The 26,221-nt window shown below is 43.6% G+C and overlaps 1 long non-coding RNA gene across 1 annotated transcript in view; it reads right to left on the reverse strand.

Annotated features, from left to right (window-relative positions):
* Positions 1 to 3,081: 3,081 nt before the first annotated feature.
* Positions 3,082 to 26,221, reverse strand: part of LOC133349525 (uncharacterized) — a 50,089-nt gene continuing 26,949 nt past the window's right edge. Inside the window, exons 2-5 of the long non-coding RNA XR_009755954.1 lie at positions 17,831 to 18,028; positions 16,972 to 17,042; positions 14,920 to 14,978; positions 3,082 to 3,270 (exon numbers count right to left, since the gene is read on the reverse strand). This is a non-coding gene — a long non-coding RNA (uncharacterized LOC133349525). The remainder of the gene's footprint in view (positions 3,271 to 14,919; positions 14,979 to 16,971; positions 17,043 to 17,830; positions 18,029 to 26,221) is intronic.

Raw genomic sequence — 26,221 nt, forward strand, 5'->3', positions numbered from 1 at the left:
TTATAATAACCAGGCAAGAGTCCACATTATAGACTGCCAGTACACGCACTCAGCTTCATAAGCAGGCTAGAGTGTACATGATAGAGTGGCAGTACGCTCACCGAGCTTAATAAGCAGGCTACAGTGTACATGATAGACTGGCAGTACGCTCACCCAGCTTAATGAGTATTTGTACAGTGAACATTAAAGTAATCGATTGTTGGCGCGTTGGGTTTAAAAGTAATATTAATAGCACACATTGTGGTGGGGGTGTAGTGAAGAGTAGGAAAAACTTTGATGAATTTACCTCAGAGTGGCGTGGTGGGTGTCGAGGCCTAGTAGCGTGCAAAGCCTGCGGCCTCGCCTAAAATTGTCGGCTTGGAAGAGGCAGGGTACGGGTGGCGTTCCTTCCCCCCCCCCCTAGCGCTCCAACAATACTGTGTAATGGCTATTATTTAATTAAATACGGAGCTTATGAAAGTGGCGAAGGCGTGGCTAGCCGTTGGCAGGGGCAACCGCCGTCCAATGAAACTGCAGCCCTTGGCGAAGGCGTGGCTAGCCGTTGCCAGGTCCAATGAAAGCGGCGAAGGCGTGGCTAGCCGTTGCCAGGGGCAACCGCCGTCCAATGAAAGTGCGTATGGGCCAAAGTCCACACACACACACACAGACAGACAGACATGAACGATTTTATATATATAGATTCTTTTATTATTTCCCTTCTACGTGACTTTACCGAAAGAACCAAGAATATAGTGCTACAGTATATCATTTATAAATTGACGATATACTTACGAGTAACCAAAATGAACACATTGCAATTCATTTGTATAACATGAAGCTCATGGTGTGTTTGTTCAAATGTCAAGTTTCGAGGGATCTATTTAACCAACGTGAGAGTCCATCTTCAAACAAACACGTGACGTAAGTGAGCACCCACAATGACCATTCGTCGTCGCATGCCCTGCGCACCTTTGTCTGCCCGTTGTCAATGATGATATACGCGCACAAGGTGCGAGAGTCTTGTCCTCAGTGAACATGGAAGAGGGGCTCCGGCTACGTTCGGACATCTCTTGCCAAGCGATAGCACACATAGCCAGCGGCATCATAGAACAGTGCACCGATTCATATTCTTAGGTTTTTTTGGTAAAGTCACGTAGGTAAAACATTAAAATTTAAATTAATAAAAGTAAAATAAAAAATAAAATAAAAATCACTTACGTTTCGGAGGCAACGCAAGCTTCCGAAACTTCGTGATTTTTATTTTATTTTTATTTTACTTTTATTAATTTTAATTTAATTGTTTTACCTACGTGACTTTACCGAAAAAACCTAAGAATATGAATCCTTGCAGTCACGAAAGCTTCAAATCTAAAATTAAGTGCACCGATTACTAAACGGCGTCTCTCTTCCCCTGGCCTGAAATACACTTCACGGCCATACAGCTGCCATAACACTTTGAAGGTAATATTTTTTTAAAAACTTTATAACATCCAGCACTTTTAAAAGCCACTGCTGGGTGAATGTCTCCTCGTGCCGTCTCAATCATGGGGGGGGGGGGGGGGGGGGGGAAGGAACCCAGCACTGGTCGGATATCAGACGCCACTGATGTTAGCCATGGACGGGAATTGAACTCGGATGACGGAGTGCGAGGTGTATTGCGCTTACCATTGTGCCATCGTTCCACCCTTTACAGGGAAACAATCACAGGTATCTCACTAGTGAGTACATACTCGTTGGTTCTTTCGGTAAAGTCACGTAGGTAGAAAGATTAAATAAAACAAAAATATGTTTTGTAAAATTTTATAAATATTTTTTTCTTTAATTTTTCTACCTACGTAACTTTATCGAAAGAACCAAAGCGTATGGATTCCTGCAGTCACGAAAGCTTCAAATCAAGATTAGTGGGTACATGTTGTAAACGTGGGTGTATATGCTGGAGACGCAAATATGCACCGAATAGGTTGTAATGAGCTGCTTCCCACATTAAAACCATTGGATGTGCAAACACCAGCAGAGTCAAGGTCCACTAGGGCATCAATAAATTAACTGCAGTTGTTTACGACGCAAATATGCACCGAATCGGTTGTAATGAGCTGCTTCCCACATTAAAACCCTTGGACGTGCAAACACCAGCAGAGTCAAGGTTCACTAGAGCATCAATGAGTAAACTGCAGTTGTTTACGGCTCAAGATTGGTAGGTAATGCTGTACTGTCAAGTATATGACACGTTAAACAGGGTGTGTACGAGTGGCTTGACTGTTGCAGTGAGTATATTATCATGTCGTATGTCCCCATTTTCTGTGCGATGCAGTCAAGTAGACGGATTAGAGGCTCTTTCTGCCAGGCGGTGGCACTGTGATTAGAGTGCTGGCGAGCAATCCGATGGTCGGAAAATGCCGTTCTGTTCGAGTCCCTTTTAAAATCCTTTATACTAAGTTCACTTGCTTGCTTGCTTGCGCGCTTACGACCGTGCAAATCTTTCGGTCGTTTTTTAACCCACTTCCCGTGATCCAATCGAGCTGACATTTTGCACACAGACTCGTTGTGCGTGACAATTTATTTTCGTGAAAAAAAAATCCAAAATTTTCCACTTTTTAGGATTTTTTTTTCATATTTAATTTAAAATACCAATGTGATAAAAATGAAACTTTTACTCAAGAAAAACAGAAATGAATAATAAAATAAAACCGATGCCACGCATATAAAGGATTTATAGTGAAAAACTTTGTTTTTACAGGTACATTTTTTGTGGGTCAGTAATAGGCTAATGGCTGTGAAGTTAAAGTCATTACAAATGTGTGCTTTGTTGACGAGAATAATAATTGATGATGTGTCACCATAGTTTTCGAGGTATTTCTTTTCTGTGTAAAACTATCTTAAACAGTTGTGTTGCCAACGATCGGGCTTGCTTCTTTGATGATGTTCACAGTTTAGACCTTCTCGTCCAGGAATTGTATCGTTGTCCCTACTGTGAAAGCAGAAATCAGTATGAGATATGGAACTTCCTCAGTTACTTGGGAGCACATTTGCAGCAGATGGTCGAGTACGATATCTGAAACTTCCTCCCACTCGGCTAAGAAATGGTTTGATGACTGGGAAAAAAATAATGTGTTTTTGGATCCACATAAAATGCCTCGATTCTATTTAGGATGTTATCTCGCTCGCGTGTTGTGGGCCCATCTCCTTCACTGAGGGCCGCCGTTTGTGAACTGCCACTTGTGTCAGCCGTTCCTTTGCTGCTTTCATGCTCCCACTGCATGCGGCGAGACATCTTCAAAAGATGCAAAAACGCTGTAAAACGAGTGGCAAAAAGAGTTAGTAAATTACAGATCGCAGTGCAAGACTAATTTAAGATGGTAACTCCTCTATCTATATTAAATGTAATTACACAGTTAAATAGGGTACAGTGGTTCTTTAAGATAGTCCCTTAAATAATTACATTGCATTATTTTTGAATGTCACTTTTGGATAATGTCACACTCATCGTGAGAATTTTTATTATGTTTTATTTTTATTATTGTTTTATTTCCCTTCTACGTGAAAGAACCAAAAATATAATGTCACACTCGTATATAAGTTTTGCTGCATCTGCCGTGAAATGTGTGATCCTCTGCACTTGGACGTCAGCCACAATTGCATGGCGGTTATTTCTAGCCTCGATGTTTCATTGAAATTGTATAAACATATCCTTTGGGAAATCTGAAAAATCTTTAATATTGCTGCTCAGTGAAAGGTTATTTTATGTTCTAAATCTCTAATCTCAGAGTAGCACCACATGACATCTGAAAAGGATATTTAAAGGACAACTTTTATTATCTGGTTGATAAAAAAACATTTTCAGTTGAAGAGAAGCTTCTTTTGTGGAGAGATATAAAACAACAACAACAAGAAAGTCGAAATGGAATCACATCGCAAGACATTTTTTTGCCAAACCCTTTATCCACAATTATTTGAGAGCACATTTGTAGCGGTGCCACCCCACTGGTCATTGAAGCAATGGGACACTCGGACTGTGACATGCTTTAAACAATATTATACAACACACTCGATCGTAGGGGTCAATGTCGTGGGTAATTCTGTGGTGAAAGCAGAAAACACACCCAATAGGATGATCACCAGTGCAGATGGAGGCAAATTAATTTCGTTTTAAAGCTTTCGTGACTGCAGGGATTCATATTCTTGATTCTTTCGGTGAAAGTCACGTAGAAGGGAAATAATAAAATAATGAAAATAAAACAATACAATTCTGACGACGTTTCAATTGCAATACAAGCAATCATCATCATCAGGTGTGAAAACCACAGCAAGACATTTTTTTTAAAAAGTGCCGGCTTTTTCTTAACGTCGTGAAACATTTTTGTTTCATTTTTATTGTTTTATTATTTTCCTTCTACGTGACTTTACCGAAAGAACCAAGAATATGGGGCAAATAGATCAGTTTGTGTGCACAGTGGGATGGATTGTGGCATTGAATAGACAATGGATGATGGTAATGGTTGCAAACCTCGACACATTTGACCTGAACTCATTACGTCGTAAAATAATTAATTCCATCATCGTCTGTAAAGAGTTTGGGATGTCGCCTTTTATTGTCATCTAGGACTTGAGCATAAACCTGCGCCCGCCGTGTGCGCCCCTTCTTAAGTCAAAAAGAAGCAGAAACTCTGAGTCATGCATTCATAACTTCTAGGCTTGATTATTTAAACTCATTGTACACTGGTCGACCACACAAACTAATTAGACGTCTCCAACTATTAAAGAATGAAGCCGCCATAGTCCTCACTGGCACTGAGTTATCTACATTGGTTGCCGGTCCGCTTGCAGATTCGATTTAAAATCCTCTGACTAATATACAAGGCCTTGGATGGCATGGCTGCTGCTTACCTCTCTGAACTTTTCTGAGATATATTTATTCCAGAAGTTTCATATGTGAGACACAGAGCCTCCTTGTGGTATCCTGGGTTTAGGCATGTTACTTTTGGAGGGCGCTCATTCCATTGTTAATAATAATAATGCAATTTGTAACACGTGCAAATTTGCAGACAAAACGGCCGCAACTCAGAGGTGCGGAGCCTAGCTGAGAGTCACTCGAAAGCACGTGGTTGTAGAGGTGAGTTTTTAAGTGTCTCTTGAAGGAGACGATTGAGGTGATGCTGCGAATGTGCAGAGGGGTGATGGCGTTCCAGACTGTGGGGGCAGCCACCGAGAAGCGGCGCATAGACGTGACCATCCTGGATTTTGGCATCAAGACGAGGTCGTGAGTCGCATTGCGAAGGCATCTGCCGTGTGCTGTGCTGCAAGTCGTCAATAGTGAAGAAAGGTAAGGGGGGCAACTAGATGTGAAGGCGCGGTGGCAGAGGCAGGGGATTTTGTATGTGACCCTGCTGGCAATGGGGAGCCAGTGGAGGGCGTGGAGAGAGGCGAGTCGAGCCGAAGATGAGTGCGGCCAATGACGACACGTGCCAGGTTGTTTTGAAGTCTTTGAAGTGTTTCGAGGTTGCCAGAGGAGGACTGGACTAAAATGTCACCGAGGACTCTGGTGAGTGCTGTTCTGTGGAGTAGTTTTGACGGTAAGCTTACTGGAAGCAGCAGTAGTTTGGGGAGGATGTGATATGGGGTTTTAGCTGGGCGAGGGCGAGTCTTTGGAAGAGTTTAGAGAGATTGGAGAGAATAGTGATGGGACGATAGCTAGAGGGGTCATCAGGGTCGAGACTTGGTTTCTTTAACAGGGGGGAAACCCGGCCGGATTTGAGGTTGAATGGAAAACACCCCGTAAGGAATGAGGCATTTGCGATGTTCCTCATCGTGATGGCGAGTTCTGGAGCATATTGCTTGAACAGGGAGCCTGGGAGGACATCGAGTGGAACGTCCTCCCAATTGACATCAGAGAAGCGGAGAGTTTATGCACATCATTTATAAGGTTTCTGAAGACCCATCCCTTTGGTGGGACACAATTCTCTTTAGGGTGATCTGTCTGTCAGCTTGCCACCACTCGTTGGTGGTCGGTTTGTGGGGCCTGCTTTCGTGCTCAGGGAATGGGTCCATAATCTAGGTTTGTTGGTTCCTAGTACAAGCAAGTGAGTTCCTAGTCTGGGCTCGTGAGTTCCCAACCCCGTGTTTGTTGGTTCCTGGCCCCGGGATCATGAGATCCTGGCCCCGGGTTTGTGGGTTCCTACTCTGCGTGTGTGGTTACATTGCCCAGGTGTGTTGGGTTGCTCGTTCAGGTTTGTGGGATCGTAGTCCAGGTGCATGGGTTCATAGCCTTGCTTTGTCGGTTCGTAGAACGAGTTTGAGGATTCTTAGTCCAGTTGTATAAACTATACAATATTTATTAACTATTTTTATTTCACCAGGTAAGGCCCAACGAGCTACGTAGCTCTTATTCAGAAGTGACCTGGCCACAAATGATAGCCCAACGAAGTAGACTTATCACGTGGAAATGTTACAGCAGCCAAATACTCTAAACGCGTGGATTGTTGTTGACTATAAATGCGGAGGGAAAAACCTGAGGACTCAGAGAATAAACCCATGCGACCACGGAGAGAGGCATGCAAACTCCGAATATTCAGGAGTCAGCGTTGGGATAAATCATCTCGCCACTGCGGCGCCCCGGTACAGCCTGCTTCTTAGCATTTTGTTGATGCGTAGTGCACCGTGAATGTCATCTGATAAGGATGGAGTTGTGTTTTTTTTTAAATCAGGCTTGAATGTATTTCATAATCTATTTTCTACATTTCTAACCCATACCTTTTATTATTTTATGTGCCTTAAATTCTACTGATGAAATGGTATGTTTACTTGTGAAGTGCTCTGTGACCATTTTATTTTGAAGGATGCATTCGGAATTAAAGTTTGATTGATTGATGATTGTATGATGTATATGAAAAATATTCACAAATGCATATACAATACCGTATATATAAAGGATTGCCTTACTTGCTACAGAGGTTCAATGAAAATACAGAACTGTGATAGGTAAGTAGATATATGCAATTGCATTGTAATAGGTATGATAGTGTGTAAAATAAAACATGTTTAATACCATTCTTATAATAATTGAAGTAAATTTACATTTTCGGATGATGGAATGTGCTCACGGCAGCATCTTGAAATCAGCATTGCATGGAGTTGTGCGGGTGTTGATTCTTTAGATAATAGGACCGTATTGGCAGGAGAGTGTGTGTCCCCAGATAGGTCTGCACCATTTGACGATACGCTGATTAAACATAAAGCGCTTGCCAGAAAGGATTGAAATCTGTGCCGTGTGAAATGACGGAAAGATTCGTCAACGATCCGTCGAGTTGATTTTCAAAGCATTATCACAAATAAAGGCAAAACAATGATCCCATCCAGGCATGTAGGCTTTTTGGGGCAAGTGCTGTTCGAGAGCAACACCCATGAAGGTTGGCGTGGCACACAAGGGGATGAGGTGTTCAGCACCACGCCCGGTCGCCCTTGTCTCCCCAGTGGCGATGTTTACACATCGCACCAGGTACTCATTTGAGGCCGAGTCGACCCAGAGGAGGCCCCGTACCGGTACAGATAATCGTCGCTGGTTTTGACCATGAGCTGGAATCGACCCTGGGCCGCCGGGTTCGTAGAGCAGCATGTTAACCGCTACACTACCGCTCCCCACTCACACACGCACACATGCAAGCAATCACACATGCTTACACACAAATACAAATATATGCCAGTGTGTTTTTCTAGGTATAAACTGGATAGTCAAGCATGTTTAACACGTCGGCTTCCACGACCAATGTTATTCATTATAATGTTTTTTGGGTTAGATCATATATGTGCCGTACACTCACCTCCACCTGACACGGCCAATTTGTACGGTTTGATGCGCAAACCACATGTACAAATGTGTCACTACTTTAGCACACCGGTGTGTGTTAGAGAGCAAACCCACAACATTTACAATTATAAAAGTTTTGTTTTGTTCATGTAACTAACCTTTATAATGGGCATGTGGTTTTTGTCTGCTGTCTAACACACCGGTGTGCTAAAGTAGCAACACATTGGATGAAGAAGAGACTTCTTATAATCAGAAAGAAGATAATTACATTGCTGTTTGTGGGTCAAATCAGCCCATTTATCTTTCTAGAGGCAAAATAATTCGTGCCATTTTGTGGGAAGGCAACAGCAGTTCTCTGCCATGCGACCGTAGAATTTCAATTTCTGACTGAGAGTCACTGATGACATAAGAACCGACCATCCCACACTCATTTTAATTGGATTCAGTCAATAAATCACATTCTATTAATCCCATGTTAGTTGGTGCAACCCTTCATTCAGATTACAAAGTAATGAACGTGGGTGTCGTGTGATGACGATCGCTTGTGTTGCGATCAAAACAGTCGTGGTTTTTGTTTGTTTTATTTTATTAATTTGAACCTATCTACGTGACTTTACCAAAAGACCCAAAGAATACCATAATAAGGTGTTTATGATGTTTCCCATGTTCTGAAATTGTCCGTTATTCTTTTATACGTTTAATCTATAAAAAGAATCGAATGATCTAATTTGGTTCTTGTTAAAGGAAGGCGCACTCGTGAATACTTGCACATAATTGGCCCGAATGAATATTCTGTATAACCCCAAACATTGTATACGAATTGACATAAGCTGAGGTAATTTGTTGTCTAATCTTCAGTGGTGTGTCTTGTTAAATTGCCCAACAGAGCATGGAATTTGTGGTCTTAACCGCAGATCATTTGCGTGTTACTTTACGTCTCTATTGGCTGAACTGAACTGCGGTTTCCATATAGATAGTGTCACAGCGCACGATGTGTGTACAAAAATGCACGTGTCTGTTTTTGCACTCATGTGGTGGTGGGGAGTGGTGGCGCAGTGCTTGACATGCTGCGCTACCTGGTGCGATGTGTAAACGTCGCCACTGGGGAGACAAATGCGACCGGGCGTGGTGCTGGCCACCCACCCCCTCGTGTGCTGTGCCGGCCTAACATAGGTGCTCGCCAACAGCACTTGCCCCAAAAATTTTTAAGGCTTTTTGTGGGATCTTTGTCTTTTGTCTTTGTGTGTACGCATGTGTATGTGTGCGTGTTCTACAAGGCCGTAATTATAATAAATATTGGGGGGGGGGGGCACATCCCCCCCCCCCAATATTCAAATATGCTCAAAATGTCCCCCCCCCCCAATATATCGCTATAAAATAGATTTCTGTTTATATGATTGTGGTTATGGTTGTACTTTATTAATCCCTAATCTCTGCCATTACATACAATGAAACAAGAAAATGTAAAAAAGAAAAAAACAGAGCAATGTAATACAATACACTATTAGACATTATTGTAAAAAATAAATAAAACGTCCATCCTATGTGTTAGTGAATTTTTATATTTTAGGCAGGAAATTTGTTTTCAAATTTAGGTTATTTTCTGGGGGGGGGGGACCCCAGACACCCTGGAAGATCTGGTCCCCCCCAATGTTGACTCCATGGCTACGGCCTTGGTGTGCCACAACTTTCCACACACACACACACGCGTATGCATGTAGAAAATGGTGGCACTGTTGTATGTGCATTGTACAAGGAACCTACCAACCTGAGTTTGAATCCTAGCCATGGCTAAGATCAGTGACAAAATGTATCTGATTCTGTCCTGCCCCCCCCTAAGTCGACTTGCCCTTCAATGAGTACCTGGTGCAGTGTGTGGGCATCGGCACTCGCATCACTCCCTCATCATGTACCGTGTCAGTCTCAATAGGTGCTCACTCGCAGCTCTTGCACCTACAGCCTCTCATGTTCAACTCTGGGAATTTGTCCTTATGCATGGGGCATATGCGTGCCCATCCATATCTATTGGTGAGCATACGTATGCGTGGTGATGTGCATAAATGTGCTTATGCCTAATGAAGCTCATCCAAAATGCCAAGCAAATTAGGTCTCAAAGTCCAATGTAATTGCATATTTGTTCATTTTAACCCACACTTATTGGAGATGTTTTTTGTTTACGTTTCTACAGGCTTCAGGCATTTTTCACCAAGGCAGAGTCCATTGATATTCATGATCTCATTTGTAATAAAAAAAATAGATTAAAAACTGTAGTTAAGATGATTACTTTTAAATGTATCAGGCAATAATTTTACAATTTTAATATAAGGTGTGGTACAGAGTCGTCTGCTTTTGCGATTTAAGGATACCAGGCATTTATATTACCAAAACCTGCACGTGTTTGTCATGTGTGGTGGCACAGTTGCTGCTTAGAGCACTGCTCAATCATTTAAATAAACTCTGGGCATGGATTTCAATTCCTGGGCATGGATTGAACTCTCCATATGTTGAGTCAGCTGTAAATTAGTTTTTGGTTCTTTGTGTAAACATCAGCTCTGAGGAGACAAATGTGTCTGGGTCTGTGTGGTGCTCGCCACATCACACTTCCTTAATAGGTGCCTGCTAAAAAATCTCGAATTACCTTTAAAAGGGTGCTATTGTGAATGTGTGTGTGTGTACGCATAGACCATCGGTATATGTAAAAATGTAGCTTGCATAGAAAAATGAGGGTTTTAATGATGGTGTGTTTTCGATGCTTTCATAACGCCTCATTTAAGAGGACACACACACGAAGACAAATACTCAGGGTTTGTAATATGCACATAAATTCTCATGCATGAACACGCAAGCCATTTCACCCGCTGCGCTTGCATACATTTCTCCCCAAAATGTGTCTGAGCGTAGCCAATTAAATTACAAAAAAGCAGCCGAGCATGGCGGACTGTGGCGGTTTAATGTTTTTGGGCAAAAATAAAGTGTCACTGCCTGTGCCTGATCAAATGACCATTGTGATAGTTACAATCAATGACAGAAATTCCACATTTCCATGACGGGGGCCAAGACTCCCACCGAACAACTGATGTTGACGACGCAGTGGCATGGCGGTTGGAGCACTGTGCGATGGTTTTTGGAATGGGCCCCAGTCAATGCTGAACAACAAATTTGAACTTGCAGCATTCCTGTTGTAATTCATGAATTCAAACCACTGTGCCGTAACTCTTTAAAAAAAAACGACTTAGTTGCTCCAGTCTCAGTTAACAAACAAAAAAAGTATGCATGTTGTTTACACATACAGCATGCAAACGGATCTACGGATCTACTTTGGCATCGTGTGTACATACTCGCACTGGCAAGGGCTCGATTGCTTTTTTGTGTGCAGTTTGTGCGTTCTCCCCCTGTCCTGCGGTGGGTTCGCTCCGGGTTCTCCTGTGCTGAAAATTTACCTCTAAATTACTCAATTAGGCTTACACATAGCAACATCGCACCCTACTATAAAAACATATCTAAGACCCCCCCCCCCCCCCCTAAAAATGGGTTTATAGACTCGGTGAATCTTTCCTGGGTATAAGAATCATAATAATTGCATTTTCAATGAAATCTTTGGAGCTGAGCACATATTTGTAACTTCCCCAGTCTACTCATCTACGCCCATCATTTTGAGGTTACGTAAACAATCCCCACTGCCTCGCAAATGTTCGTTGTGTGTGAATGCGTTCTCGTGCCTCGTATCACACGATGTGCGTCGGCGATATTTGCCAGTGGATAAAAGGGGCTAAAGTGCATCTGTTTATTAATGCCGCTTTTCAGAAGACTTACGCACCGAGCACGCACACTATGACACACGCACACGATGACACGCACAAAAGACAAAGATCCCCCGTACAGCCTTAACAGACTGTAGGGGCAAGTGCTGTTTGCGAGCACCTATGAAGGCCGGAACGGTACACGAGGGGGTGAGTGGCCAGCACCACGCCCGACCGCTTTTGTCTCCCCAGTGGTGATGCTTACACACTGCACCAGATACTCATTTGAGGCTGAGTCGACCTAGGGGAGGCCCAGGACTGGTTCAGATAATAGTCACTGGGTGTTGGCCGTGAGCGGGAATCGAACCCGGGTCGCCGGGTTCATTGCGCAGCGTAGCGCTAACCACTCCACTATCGCTCCCACACACGCACACTATGACACACGCACGCTCATGCACTTGTGTCTGTGTATATGCATGTAAAATCAAAGATCTCCGAACTAGCCGACGTAGAATGCTTGAGTAAGTGCTGTTGGCGAGCACCTATTAATGCTGGAGGTGGCATGGGCAGCACCACGTCCGGCCATCTCCGTGCCCCCTGCGCCGATGTTTCTAAGTCACGTCAGGTGTCAATGTGAGGCTAAGATGACGGACGGGAATCGAACTTGGGGTCCGAGTTTGTAGTGTGGTGCGCGAACCACTACTCGACACGCATGCACAAACACATGAACACATACAAATTGAAGTGGGGACCAGTTCAGCATGGGAGAATCATGTTTGACTTCCCACAAAGCATTACTCGATGTATTAACCCATTCCAGCCTTGAATCTGAACAACCTTCAGGTTGTAGGTCATGCGCTGCAGTAGCAGCACCGCACGGTTGCATAATAATATTATTATAGGGTGCTCCCAGCCACCTTTGGAAATAGTTCACGCTCCTATCATGTGTGTTTACATTATTTGTTGTAGCCTCAGTGATCGCAAACGTCAAAGGCTGAGTTAACACAGTGCCTGCTAGGTTCATTAGGCAGCACTGTCAGTCAGCAGAGCAAGTTTACCTCCGGTGTGCATTCTCCTTCAAAACCATCACTTTTTTTTTGGCTCGAATTTGCCCTCCCATCCCATCTGCTGCTTCCTACGGACCCCATGTAAACTTATTGACGCACAGCCCAGAGTACTGGCCCAAGGAAAACTCCAGGGACAAGTCCATTGCATGGTGCTGGGATTAAAGCGTGTGAATTTGCAAATTAAAATCCTGAAAGGAGATTGGTCTGAGCCTGTTGTCCCTTCGAGGTGACGACCACTTTGTGCAAAGCCCACATTGGCAGTTTTTTGGTATTATGGTCCCCGTCATGGGAATATGGAATTTCAACAAACATACACAGGGCTGACAGGGGAGATGAATATTGCCTCGTGTTCATTTGGGCAGGTGTTTCAGATGTTTGACATAACAGTGGACGAAGCTGACAATGATGAATGAATCAGGAGTAAGACAATTCACAATAGAGACGCGCCTAGAGGAGAGATGGTGAATTCAGAGTAACTATTGGGACCGTGTTTTATCTTTGTGTTGAATCAGGACAGAATGATATATCCGGCACCTGGCTATGTACGGCACAAAATAAGTTCAAGATACACACATACGTGTTGTATCGTTTGACAGGTGAATACGAATGGTGAACACTGTTGATGATAACTGGCACTCTGACGTACGTTACTACCCCAAATGTAACTTATTGGTCCCATAAACTCAGGTCATCAACAGTAGTGTGAGCAATGAACTTAACCCTGTAATACAATTTACCGTAACACAATCAGGGAAAGTCCGTTCACACGGAGATTCTACGTCCTCAGGAAGTCCTGTAAGCTTATTTCGTTATGAAGACAAAAAACCCTTTGTTTAAAGCCCCCAGATGTAACGAAATTACATGTATTTACTCTTAAATACTTTCTCCGTGTAGAAATCAGAGGCACTGATTTAATGTGAAAGCAATGGGTTTCGGTCTTCAGCCTATTGTGTAAACAGCTAATTGCGTTCACACTCTCAACTTTTCCTTCAAGCCTTGAAAATACCAAAAAAAAACGAGAGTAGGGCACTACGAGTCAATGTGCATTGGTCCTGTTCGGGTGCTGCGTGGGAAAACTTGTGACAAGACGGGAAGCAGTTTCAAGCTACGACGTTGCTACTCTTGCTCGAGGCGACCCGAAAAGAGTTGCAGAAATCCCACAACCACTGTAGATGTCCCAAAAGAGTAGTGGGTTCTCGCTCGAGTCATCACGGAGGTTATGGCGAGCTTCAGTTGAGCCACGGCCGAGATTTCAACCGGTAACCTTTTGATTCCGAGTTGAGCGCTCTGCCAACAGTGCCATCTGGCTGGATTTTAAATTTAATGAGGTGAATACAATGCTGGCTTTAAACGGGAACTCTCCAAAAGTTTCCCCTCTGTGCAGGCGACCATTCCTCAAATTCTTTAATAGAGGAGTTGTATCACCAAGGCTCTGTGCATCCCTCAAATGCTCAACACGCACTTACGCCCACTCATTAACGATTCTTTTCCACGCAGACGAGACATTTGCCGCCCCTAGTGGAAAAAAAACACAAATCTCAGATAACAAAAATGGACAAGCACTCTGCGTCAATTAAGAAGGGGTTTGCAGAACCACACGAACACAATGAGGAGCTGAATTGATGTGAATTATTTGAAAGGGCTTCTGCAAAGAGAGCACTCCAATGAACTTCCAGGTTTGTTACTCCCTCAGCCCTGCTCCCGCAGACACTGGCGAGCTGATGAATCTCTCTTCTGTCCTGAAAGTGTGGAACAAGGGAAAGAGACCCGGGCACGGCAGTGCTAAACGCATGTTAGCTGCCACAATAATCAATAGAAGACAAGATAGACATGATAAATATAGTAACAGTTATTCGTTTATCTAAGAATAATATGGCCAGGTTGAACTGTGATCGGAATACTAAACTCGCAACATGAAGGCCATACAGGTGAAATCAAATCTTGGTTGATTGATCGAAGCACCTTGTCTCATTCAGATTCGTAAAATGACTACCACTCTGTGGGAGGTCAACATCACCATACCATAACCACGTTTAACTTACCTCAAAGTTTTATTCAGAAAAGGAAACCCAGAGGTTTGATGGGCTATGTTGATGCCTGAGCAGGATTTAAACTTGCTGCCTTTCAATTGTCTTCCAAGCCCCCAATCCAAATAATCTTTATCTGCGTAGGCAGGGTTCTGTGGGCGTGTATATGTTTGTGTATAGGTAAATTATATAGGGCCAACATTGGTGAGAAATATCTGAACTGGCCCTGGGCCTTCCCTACGCAGTGGTTTGCAAATATCAGCACGAGGGAGACAAAGTGGCGGAGCATGGTGCTGATCACTCACCTCTTTGTGTGCCGTATCAGCCATCATAGGTACTCTCTAACAGCAATTGCCGGAACAGCCTGTAAAAGATTGTGCGAGGCATCTTTTTCATCCATGTATAGGGGAGCGCAGAGTGGTTGGTTCACTGCTCTATGATTATAGTAGCCTCTGTTCAAGTCTTAGCCATGAATAATATCAGTGGGGAGTAATATCCACACCCATCTTGGGCCACACTGAGGTCAACTAACTAATGTTTATGTAAACATGTGGTGTCATGAGTAGATATCGGAAGACAAAGACAACCAGGCCTGGTCCTGACTATTATGTAGGTTTTTAAAATAGCAATTTTCCCCAACAGTTTATCATAGGCTAAATATGGAAACTCTTTCAAAAATGTTCTTTAGTTTAGTATCTGAAGGGAGCAGTGATCATTATTAGCTTATTTACATTAATCATATGAGACTGCCTTTGCATTTGCAAAGCATCTCTTGCAAGTGTATGTTACATATGATAAATTTGTTGCACCGCTAACAGTACAGAACATGAAACAGATCAGATCTGGAAGCTTCCTGGAAATTATCAAACACAAGATATTCTTGTTTGGTCAATCGTTGGACAAATCAAACCATTTCACAGTCTCGGAGCAACATTTTAAACCCTCCCCCACCGAGGCCACAATAATTGAACCCACGGCACATCAAATAACATTTGATGTGACAGAGAGACACGCTTAGTTGATGTTTCTTTCACAACTCAATTAAGTTCAGAGCAGAAGTTTTGGGCTCAAACCTGAGCAGGCGGATCAATATTTCATACGGCGCTCAGATTCTTACCAAGCAGCCCATGCAGACATTTCAAATAGGTGTCAATGTGAGTGGAATTTTAAATCGAAATGCCCAATGTCTTCCAGACTCATGTCTGGTGAGTGCTAATCATAGACAGGAACAACAAAGAATAAAGGATTTTTTTGCTCTAACAACACTGAGCCGTCAGTTTATCGCCTCCATTCTCTATCCCCCTTATTCTCCCTCTCCTGCTGAAGCGAATTGTTGAGTGGCACTCCATCTCCATTGGTGGCCCTGAACCAATGTTGGAACTTCCACATTCTAATCTCATGGGTCAGTCTCCGTAAGGCTTTCCTGTCCTGAGTAAAGTACATTACAGTATTGGAAAGTCTCGAGACTGAGTGAGCCTTTCCTGAGAAAACTAGTGGTAGTCATTTGTTATTTAATATCATAAATATTACCTTAATTACGTGCATATCTTTACATATTAAAATCAGAAGGCAGGCAGTGAAATGTATTATTATCACCGATAAATTAGGAAGCCAGGTTGCACCGTAGTTAGAACTCTTGTCTCAATCAGATGTTTGAAAATTTAAATCCTCATGTCTGCGTATATTTCCTCCAGTAAGAAAATAAATGCCACTCTGAGGGAGCCCATTAGTAGTTGGTATAACTATAGACTGCCTCTTACCATGGTAATGTGGAATGTTTCTGCCAGCACAGATTAGTGACGCCCCATTGTTCATTTGAGCATTCAAACATTTGCATGGTTGTAGCTTGCAGCAACTGTCAGCTATTAAGCAGGCCATACAGATAACCATTGTGAATTTAACATTCAAGTTCAGATATTCTACCCCAAGGGTTTAAACCAGTGACCTACAAATAATCAATGCTGTGACCGAGTGCATTATGTCCATAAACTAATTTATTATCGGACAAAAGTGATCCACCATAAAATATTTCAACTTTTGATTCAAAACTATTTCCAGTCGTATAATTTGTGCTTCAAAATCGCTGTAATGTTATTCAACAGTAAATTAATATCACCGCTTGTATATCAACTATATATATGCAATATATACGCACATATACATGTGTGTATATACAATATGTAGATATATACAAATATCTGGACATTTTGTATGTATCAACAACAACAAAATTAAAAGTAAAAATGTTGCTGTGATATTTTGTACGTATTATATTGAAGCACCTGCATGGAATTATTTATAATTTGATGAAATATGATTTGTCTAGCCTAACGTTCAGAAGGCAGGAGCATAAGAACCTTCAGTTGTGAAGTCATGAGTTGAATTCCCAAGGCCGCGTCGACTCAACTCAACATCCGCCGTAGAGGCCCTAAAATGAGTACCACATTGCAACAATTAAAGAACACTTATGCTCAAGAAAGAATGTCCCCAACCTCGGAATGTGGAATTGCCTTAATTAGCTCAGCACTGCCAAAAGACTAGTGGTACACTTTGAACTGTGTAATTTTTATTTCTATATCACCCACATAAAAACAGACACATTCCTCATGAAGCCTTTACTGTCGGGAAAAGTGCACTTAATGAGCACCTTCTAATAATGCTGGCATCGTACACAAAGAAGTACGGTGGTCCTGTATCACACTTGGCCAGATTTGTCTCCACCGTGCTGGTGTTCACACACACACACTGCACCAAGTTCTCTTTTAAGGCTGAGTCGATTGAGATGAGGCCCATGACAGGTTCAGACACCACGTGCTTTGGTTGTGCATGGCAAGGAATCGAACAAAGGTCAGGCTAGATCATAGTGCTGTGAGCGAACTAAAGAACGCATGCACCCGCACCATTCGATATGATGTACTACATACCTCCTTACAAAAGCTAAACAGAGAAATATCATGCCACGTACCCTCTGGCCACAAAGGATATCAAACAGAACAAATTCTCGATATTATTCCTGGGCCGTGTGCGTTTGAAGCCACACGCCCCGTCTCCGCAGCACGCCAAACACTGATATTTACTGCTCAGTGGCACACGGGCCGCTCATTAAAGACCCATTTCTCACGGTGCGAGCCCTCGCCCTGCCCCCCGCGTGGCCTCTCTCCCACTGGAATCGCGCGCGAAACCCGTGGGATGAACTGCGGAGAGAGATCGGCCCACCTTTGCTCTGAAACGGGCCCCGCCGCAATTGCACCGCTGGCGTTGTCGGTTAGCAACCGCGACAATTCGAGTGCGCGCTCCTGCACCTTTGCCGGCTCTTCCGTTCATCCTCCGCGTCTGGCGGGTGCAGCCCTCCTGCTAATCCACTGCTGGTGGAGGGTTTCCCCTTGCCGCATTCAACCGTACGCTGAAATGACTCTAAAAGGCGAGAATTCAGACATTAAACTCATCTCAATATTAAACACAGCTCATCGCTACCAGGGTGAATGTTGCCAGCAACTTCTGACATGAATTAAGCATGGACATTGACTCGACGAGTCTTGTTAAAGAGTTCCAAAAGAAGGTAAGCATTCGGCGCAATAAGTGAGCACAGTACGCTGTGAAAAGAAGAGTTGCAAAGGCTTGCAGCAAGATAATTAAGGAAGTATTCTATCACTGTGAGGTGAACGTTTTAACAATGGCAAAATAAAATAATAATAAATCCCGACTATTGGTTGATTTGTTCTCTGTGAAGGGCAGAAGTGGTTGTAGGGGAATTTTCCTGTTCGGGTTGGAAATGTTGTCCTTGACGCTGTTATAGTTTCTAAATGGGAGTCAAAAGGTGGCATAAGTGCAGGCATTCGCAGCGTTGCTTGTCTGTTGCAAGCTTATTGTGGTCGGACGTGCCAAACACTCGCTCGTGGTGGAGTGCCAAGGGCAGGACGTTTCCGCGCAATGCAGTGAGCAGTTCAAATTAATGTTAGTGACAATAGGTTGTCGACGTGTGATGCCTTTCAAAAGATCATACTTAACCTACAGCGTGTCCTTGTTTACTGACAACGTGGCCGTGTAAACAAGGTTACGCGTACATGTTGGAGTCTACTGTGGTCCATCATGCCATCGGCTACAATACAAAGACAAAAGATCCTTAACAGACTATTGGCGCAAGTACCGTTAGCGAGCACCTATAAAGGCCGGCACGGAACATGTGGGGGTGGGGGGCCCAACACCAAACCTGGCCATCTTTGTCTCCCCAGTGGCGATGTTTACACATCACACCAGGTACTCATTTGAGGCTAAGTCGATCAAAGGGAGACCCATGACCGGTTCAGATAATCGCCACTGGTGTTGGCCGTGAGCAGGTTTGTAGCGTACCACGCTTACCGCTACACTACCGCTCCCCACATTATATAACAACGCACTCACACATACGAAGGCTACAATTTAGCCTAATAGAGGGTAAGCACATACAGAGGTTGGCGTGGTACAGCTTGAGAGGGTGGTTTGACCAGTACCATATTCGCCTGGCTGCCTTTATCTTCCCAGTGATGATGATCATGTAGCAAACCAGGTGCTCTTTTAAATCTGAGCTGACATTGAGGTCGTCACAGAAAGGGTCAGGCACCACGTGCCACTGATGCTGAGCATCATTGCCCAAAATGTAACCTAGAGCACCGGGATTGCGCTAACCACCGTGCCATGGCTACACATGCGCACACAGTAGGCATGAGGATACAGTACAGATTGCTTGGAAGCACTCTGTCCTTTACTAATGTCTAGCTCACACAGAAACCATTGTTTAACAATGGCCCAGCTGAAAATCTCTCCTCCATGTGCCTCTGAATTTATGGTGCAGTGATGCCCCCCAGTCACAGCAAAAAAAAACATGTTTTCATGGAGAATGGTCTATCCGGTCAGGTGGCACTGTGGGTTAGAGCAGTCATCTATTCATCTGCACGTTACAAGTTCAAATCACGGTCAGTCGTCTCAGCCCCCGTCATCCCTGTGTGGGTGATTGTGTGAAGTGTTTCTGTCATGGAGAGCATGGCCACTATAATGGGAATATTATATTTCGACCACTGATTGAGGCCTTAAATATAGGTTAATACTGTAAGCCACATTGCCCCTTTTAGCAGACAGACTTTTCAGACGTTTGGGGTTGGGTCCCATGTGTTTGAATGTGTAACCTTTGACCCCGCGGTTCATCCATCCAGTCATTCGCCAGTCATCCAATCGTGCATCACTCAATTGATTTGGAAAGTCTCTGTGCATTTCTGGTGCCTGTTTGTCATCCTTCCCACAGACTGTTGCATTCTATTCAGCCCTAACATGATTCACATCAGCACGTGCATGCTTATTATTTTCCTCCTTCTCCCGAGCACCCAACAGAATGATCGTCGCAGCAGCTTTACTACAACTAATAATTACTGAGAGTGCCTTTGAGACTCAGTTCTGTGGTAATAATATAGCACAACGTGCATTACGTTACATTAAATGTTTGTTAGATGAATATAATTGTCTTAATAGCACAGCAATTTTAACAATTTACATATTTTTGTTATCAACAGAAAAAGTAAGTATTTGTTTTTGCCGAACACTTGACACCCAATGCCCAGGCAGTGAAAACTAAAACTTGGAGCCTTTCTCCCACACTGTGACCCCTTGCACAAAATGTGTGGCCCTTAACCACCGATAATATAATTACAACGACGTGCGAAAACATTGCACAAATTAAATAATTTCGCTCTGTGTGCTCGTTAGCGCTTTCAGCCAGATTGGAAATAAAATTACAGGATTCCCATAGCGAAAATTGCCATAATTGCAGTGCAGCCGCAATGGCTGCCATCGTTAGACTGTTGCTTGGCAACGGACCTGCCACTTGCCAGCATTCTAGGATCGTGGCGGAGGAAAAGTGAAATATTTGCGAGCGACTGCAGGCTTGGCGTCAACTTTGGCGGGTGGCGGAATGCCACGTTGATGGTAGTGGGGCTCGCCATCGTGCATAATAATTTCCTGGATTCTCCCGTGCATGACCGCAATGCATGCTGATGAAACGTGTCCTGGGTTGCAGTTGTGTCCTGTGCTCGCTTCGTGCAGCTGGATGTAGCACGCACAGGGTATTTGTCACTGCAAAAGGGGTTTCTAAATAAATGAGAAAGCCATGAATTCTAACGGGCAACATTACACTGTGTTAAAATGATGGTTATGTGCGTTTCCTTTCTGGCCATGCTTGACAGTGAAATTAGTTATCTAAGCCAGGTCTTTTTTTCCCCAAGGTACACTCAGCCAAACAATGCATAACAGGGCAATTTAAAGTTCATGAAAATAATGGTGCCACTGTATGATACAACGGCAGCTGGCTTCAAATGAAGTGGTGCTCATTTGATTCACCTCATTGGAATGATGGGCCGACGAGTCAACCCACCTACTTATGCCCCCTTTTGGTCGTGAGTCAAGTGCTCTGCGACACTACCACATAACCCAATAAAAGACACACTTTGAACGGCATTATGTCTACATTACATATAGCATACTCTTTGGTTCTTTCAGTAAGGTCACGTAGGTATAAAAATAATAGTTCACGACGTTTCGATCGCAACCACAGCAATCGTCATCTGGTGGAACAACCACAGCAATAAAAAAATAAACTGCTGAAGGTTTTCCTGAAGTCACGAAAGCTTCAAATCAAGATTACATATAGCATCAATTGCATCTAATTCAGTGTTACATTTACTGTGACAGTTATTCTTTTGCAATTACCAGTGAAAATGTTCTTGAAAGCACATGTTCAGATAATAATAAGCAACTTGTAATGTGCACAATTTTGCAAACTCGAACCTTAATATTATATAAATCCGTTATTTGTATTAATGTGTAAAATATTAAAAATTGTGTTTTTACACGTTGAAAATTGCTGTTTGCTGTACTTGTTTAAACACGGTTTCCCTTGCAAACATAATTTTCAGATCAATCGGTTCTCTTACCTGTTCCTAAAGGTCATCTATCGATCTGTATCGCTGTCGAGTGTGTGTAGGCTGGTCTGCGTGATGGTCAGGCTGGTGAATTGATAAATGCTTGCGACCACTCGCCCACATTTTGTTACATCCGAGCAATGCATCACGCTCAGCGATGGAGATTTCCAGAACACCCCGTCATGCGCCATCACTCGGTGGCTCGAAACATAGTTGTTTTTTATCGCTGAAGGCCAGCGATGCTAGCAACGCCACGACAAAGTGCCCGGGCTGTCAAATTAGTGCTCCATTCCTCCACCCTTAATGGAAAGCGCCTTTCACGCAGCTAAATGGATTGCACTGTGCAACGCAGATGTGACCAAGTGTCCCTTCTTGAAAAGAGCCATTCACATGCCCCTTTGGAGATTGGCATTTTTTTTATATCTTTTGTCGTAAGTTGTTTTGCAAGATGTGCGTTCATTGAACGTTGCTCTTGTGCCGTGACCCGATCTTTGCCAGCCTCTTTCCAGCATTCCAATGTGCTCATATGACCTTAGGCTGAGCATTTTGACATATTGCCTGGCGTTGTTAAAAGCCACACTGGTTAATGCCGATAAATTGCACTTAATTGTCATTAATTTGAGTGGTTCTGGGAAACAATTCCGACCAATTTGCAATTACAATGGTGAAGCATTTAGTTTGTGGTCTTGACCGGATTTGTTAATTCTGGTCTCATGGTTATCTGTCATGATTATATCCTAGACTGTCTGGATTTCAAATACCTGTTTCGTTAAGTTTTTATCTGAACCTAACACGAATCTCAACTTGGTTGATTTAGCCTCACACGAGTATCTTATATAAGGTAGACACAATAAGGGCCGGGTATATGTTGTGCTGGCCATGCCCATAATTTGTGTGACATACTGGCTTGATTCGGTGCTCAATGCCAGTTTTAGTCCCACCATTCAGTGTTAACACACTCAATGAAAAATTTGCAATTCACCAGCACAATCATGATTTTACAAAGATAAGTAGAGGACAACCATTGTTGACCTCCCATAAAGTGGTATTTTATCAACCCTGAAGGCTTCAAAGGCCGAGACGACCCCTCACTGGGATTTGAACTTGCAGCCTCCTTAATGTGAGTCAAACACCCTCACCATAACACCACTCAAAATGATGGGTAAGCCAAGAACCCATAATGCATCGAAAGCACAAATTGTCACGATACATTTGTGTGCGTCTCATGGGAAATTAGGAATAGGAAATGCTGCACATTTTCTACTGAGGCACGTAGTGAAATACACTTCTAACTTTCGTTTGCAATTTTAAACAATAACGCCACAGCACTGTTATTTTGAAAATTACATCTCTGCCTCTCTAGAAAACCATTTGCTTCGTTGACAAGATGACAACAAAAACGATGTTATTTAATCATTTGAGCATTTGGGAATGTATGAAAGACTCAGATGTATGCGCTTGCCCTTGCAGTATTGTTTCAGTCCCTTTTGGGAATCCTCCGTGACCATCGCCCCACCCCAAGGCCAGAGGCCTCATAAATAACAAATGAGCGCTCAGATTCAGGCCCGATATTCCACACGCAATTTATACCCTTGTCTTTTTTTTCAGCTGGACTTTATAGCTGTCACCACAGATCAATGGGTCCAGGAAACAAGCAAGCCCAAATATCAATCCATCATATTCCCTTGCTTGTATATCTTGACTCTAATTCATTTTGTGTGTTTATGTATGTTTATGTACGTCAGCGGGAAGTGGTGGCGCGGTGCTTAGCGCACTGTGCTGCCAAGCAGGCTGACCTGAGTTAGATACCTAGCAAATGTTATCCAAACCTTTCCTGGAAATTTTTGAAGTAAACTAACTGACCTGTAAATAAGTAATTGGCGTAGTATGTGTGTGTGTGAGAACATAAGCAACAAAAGTGGTGCTGACTATATGTCTGTATTGTCCTTAAGAAGTGCTTTCTCCGATGTTATATAAAGATAAAGATGAGGATCCCATTTGTAATGATTATAAAACCGCATTGTAACAGGATAATCGTGCAGGCTAGACAACCATGAGCTTCAAAATACACGCAAAAAACATGGAACAAGAGCACACTCTTTGTGCATTTTGCCAAACCATAATCATTTCCTGAAGAAATGCATTGTGGTCCACTTGTGACTGTTGCCTGTCAGGCGGTCACATTTACTCACATTACATTTGATGGTGGCCGACGACAAGAGGGTTATAATGCTTATTTAGCAAATTATGATGGTTTTGCACAATACGCAAAGGCCGAGTGCTTTTTACACATTTTTACGTTTTGTTTGAAATTAAATATGAGGTTCGGGCTCTGCCGAGTTCAACATTTGTTTTCTTAGTAATTTATTTATGCTCAAAGTAGCAGAGTAATTATATAGTGTTCATATACTCGATGTTGGCGGTTCTGAGCCAGGAGCAGGAATTTCATGTTTCTATCACAGAATTCAGTCTCTCCAGAATACAAGTGTTGACTTTCTCACCGAATGGCACAAACTCACCACGTGCTGCTCGCTTCCCCCTCAACGGACCACACTTGAAATTATAATCTTCTGCAAAGCCGAAAGTCCCGCTTTCCCATGGGGGTCACCTGCTATGATTTTCTTTCTTCGTGTTCTTTTACCCTGAGCCTCTTCTATCGTCACGTTCACAGTCCTCACATCTCGTTCCACCTCTCCCTTCCCTCTCACCCAAGGTTTCCCTCTCCTCCTTCTGCCCTGTAACCCGCGGCATCCCCACAGCCATTCTCATTGCATCTTCTTTGTCTCACTTCTACACGAGCCTCGACCCCCATTACCTTCACAAGAATATCACTAGCACCCTGATGATGCACTTAACGTCTTCACTTTGCCTTTGGTCCCTTCGGAGACATTCCCGGCGTGAATGAAATAATAATGAAAGTGATTATAGTGGGTGACATTTGAACTGACGCATTCGAGGAGGTAACAATAAATTCCACGAAAATGGTGTAAGACTTCTTGCTCTATCTCCTTACATGCACCCCACAATGGACTCCTCCATCCCTGTGTGGTCCACTAACCCCCACCTCTAAGTGAAACAAATTTACTTGGTCTGAGGTCAGATTTCCGTGCTTTGCTTTTATGTGGCCAAGGAATAAAATGGCCAAGCCTTCCGATTACATCAGTGATTCAAGGTAGGCTTGCGAAGCTGTGATAATAGCAGGAGGTCTGTTTTGTGGTCAGACATCATGTTACATTTCTGAAATTGTGAATGTTAAGCCAATGTAAAGCAATTCACCCGGCCTTAATAAATGCATATTCTTAAGCAGATTCATGTAGCTGCCCTGTGCTCTGTTATTCACGAACACATATATACTCAATTATCGCATGCTAAGCCTGAGCAATTTTGCAATCACTCGATATATAATTGGAAGGTTGGAAGTTCAAACCTCAGTTGGGGGTCAATGCAGCCTATCATCCCTCCAGGCAAAGTCAACACAAGTGCGATCCCACTACTATGGGAAGTTAAAGCCCATGGATTCGCTGGCTCTTGCAGCGCTGCTGGTGCCTGTTATAGAATGAAGTAATGGTTTAATGTGAAAAATGTACTACCAAATTCAAAGTGTCTCTCTGCTCAAAAGAGCACGGCATGGGAATACTCTATATTGGTAGCCCTCAGCTAGTGGTTGACTTTCCACATTCCTATGGCAAGTGCCAGTCTATCATTATGAGTACCACTGTTCACTTCCCACAAAGTGTCCCTCATAATGGTAGGGACCTCCTGGTTACACCAGCCCACAGGGGATTATTGTGTCCGTCCGTCGTGCAGGGAGGGGCTGGGTGGGGAGGGAGGGGCTGGGTGGGGAGGGGAGGGTGGGGAGGGGCTGGGTGGAGAGGGTGGAGAGGGGCTGGGTGGGGAGGGTGGGGTTGGGTAGGGGGTGGGAGGGGTGGGGCTGGGTGGGGAGGGGCTGGTCACCCCGTGGTGCCCTTATAAAACTCAACGTTTAACCTACTCATGCCGGCTTGTGCCCGCCGTCACAGTCAGGCACATTTGCGGAATACACCACGCCGCCGTTGACCCTGGCCATTGACCGAGCAACCTAACGTTCCTACCAGCTCCCTCCGCAGGAATGTGTTTGTATTGACTCCAGAGTGGCGGTGATGGACTCAGGTTTACCACTCCGTGAAGAGTTGTTTGAACTCTTGACCTTACAATTGCAGGTCGAGTGCTCTGGGCAGTGCCGCCAATTGCGATAAATAGTAAAATGTATAACTTGCTGTCGCTCAGAGGTCAGAGGACTGATCTCGGTCTGCCGAGATCCTGGGTTCAAATCTGTGCAGCCATCCATGATTAAACTGAGTTCTCAAGTGTCGTTAGTTTATGCTCCCAGCCCAGTCACCGGTGATTGTACAACAAAATCACGTACACTTTATCTTGCACTTGATTGGATAACAACTTTGGTAACGAGAATAATTTATTTTCCTTCAGAATTATTGTCAGTCAACAAGCAGTCGCGGAGCAGAGCATGTCCAAGAAGTACAAAGGACTTGAATGTTTGTTTAAGCAGTGCTTCGCAACACGTAATTCGCCTGCCGGTTCTCTGACATGTGCGGCGCACTGCTCCATGGGATTCACCGTCTCGTGACACCGACAGCACAATTGGAACTCATCTGGGGGGGGG

Source organism: Lethenteron reissneri, chromosome 30 (genome assembly GCF_015708825.2).
Source record: "Lethenteron reissneri isolate LAM-NWPU_2019-01 chromosome 30, ASM1570882v1, whole genome shotgun sequence".
NCBI lineage: Eukaryota > Metazoa > Chordata > Hyperoartia > Petromyzontiformes > Petromyzontidae > Lethenteron > Lethenteron reissneri.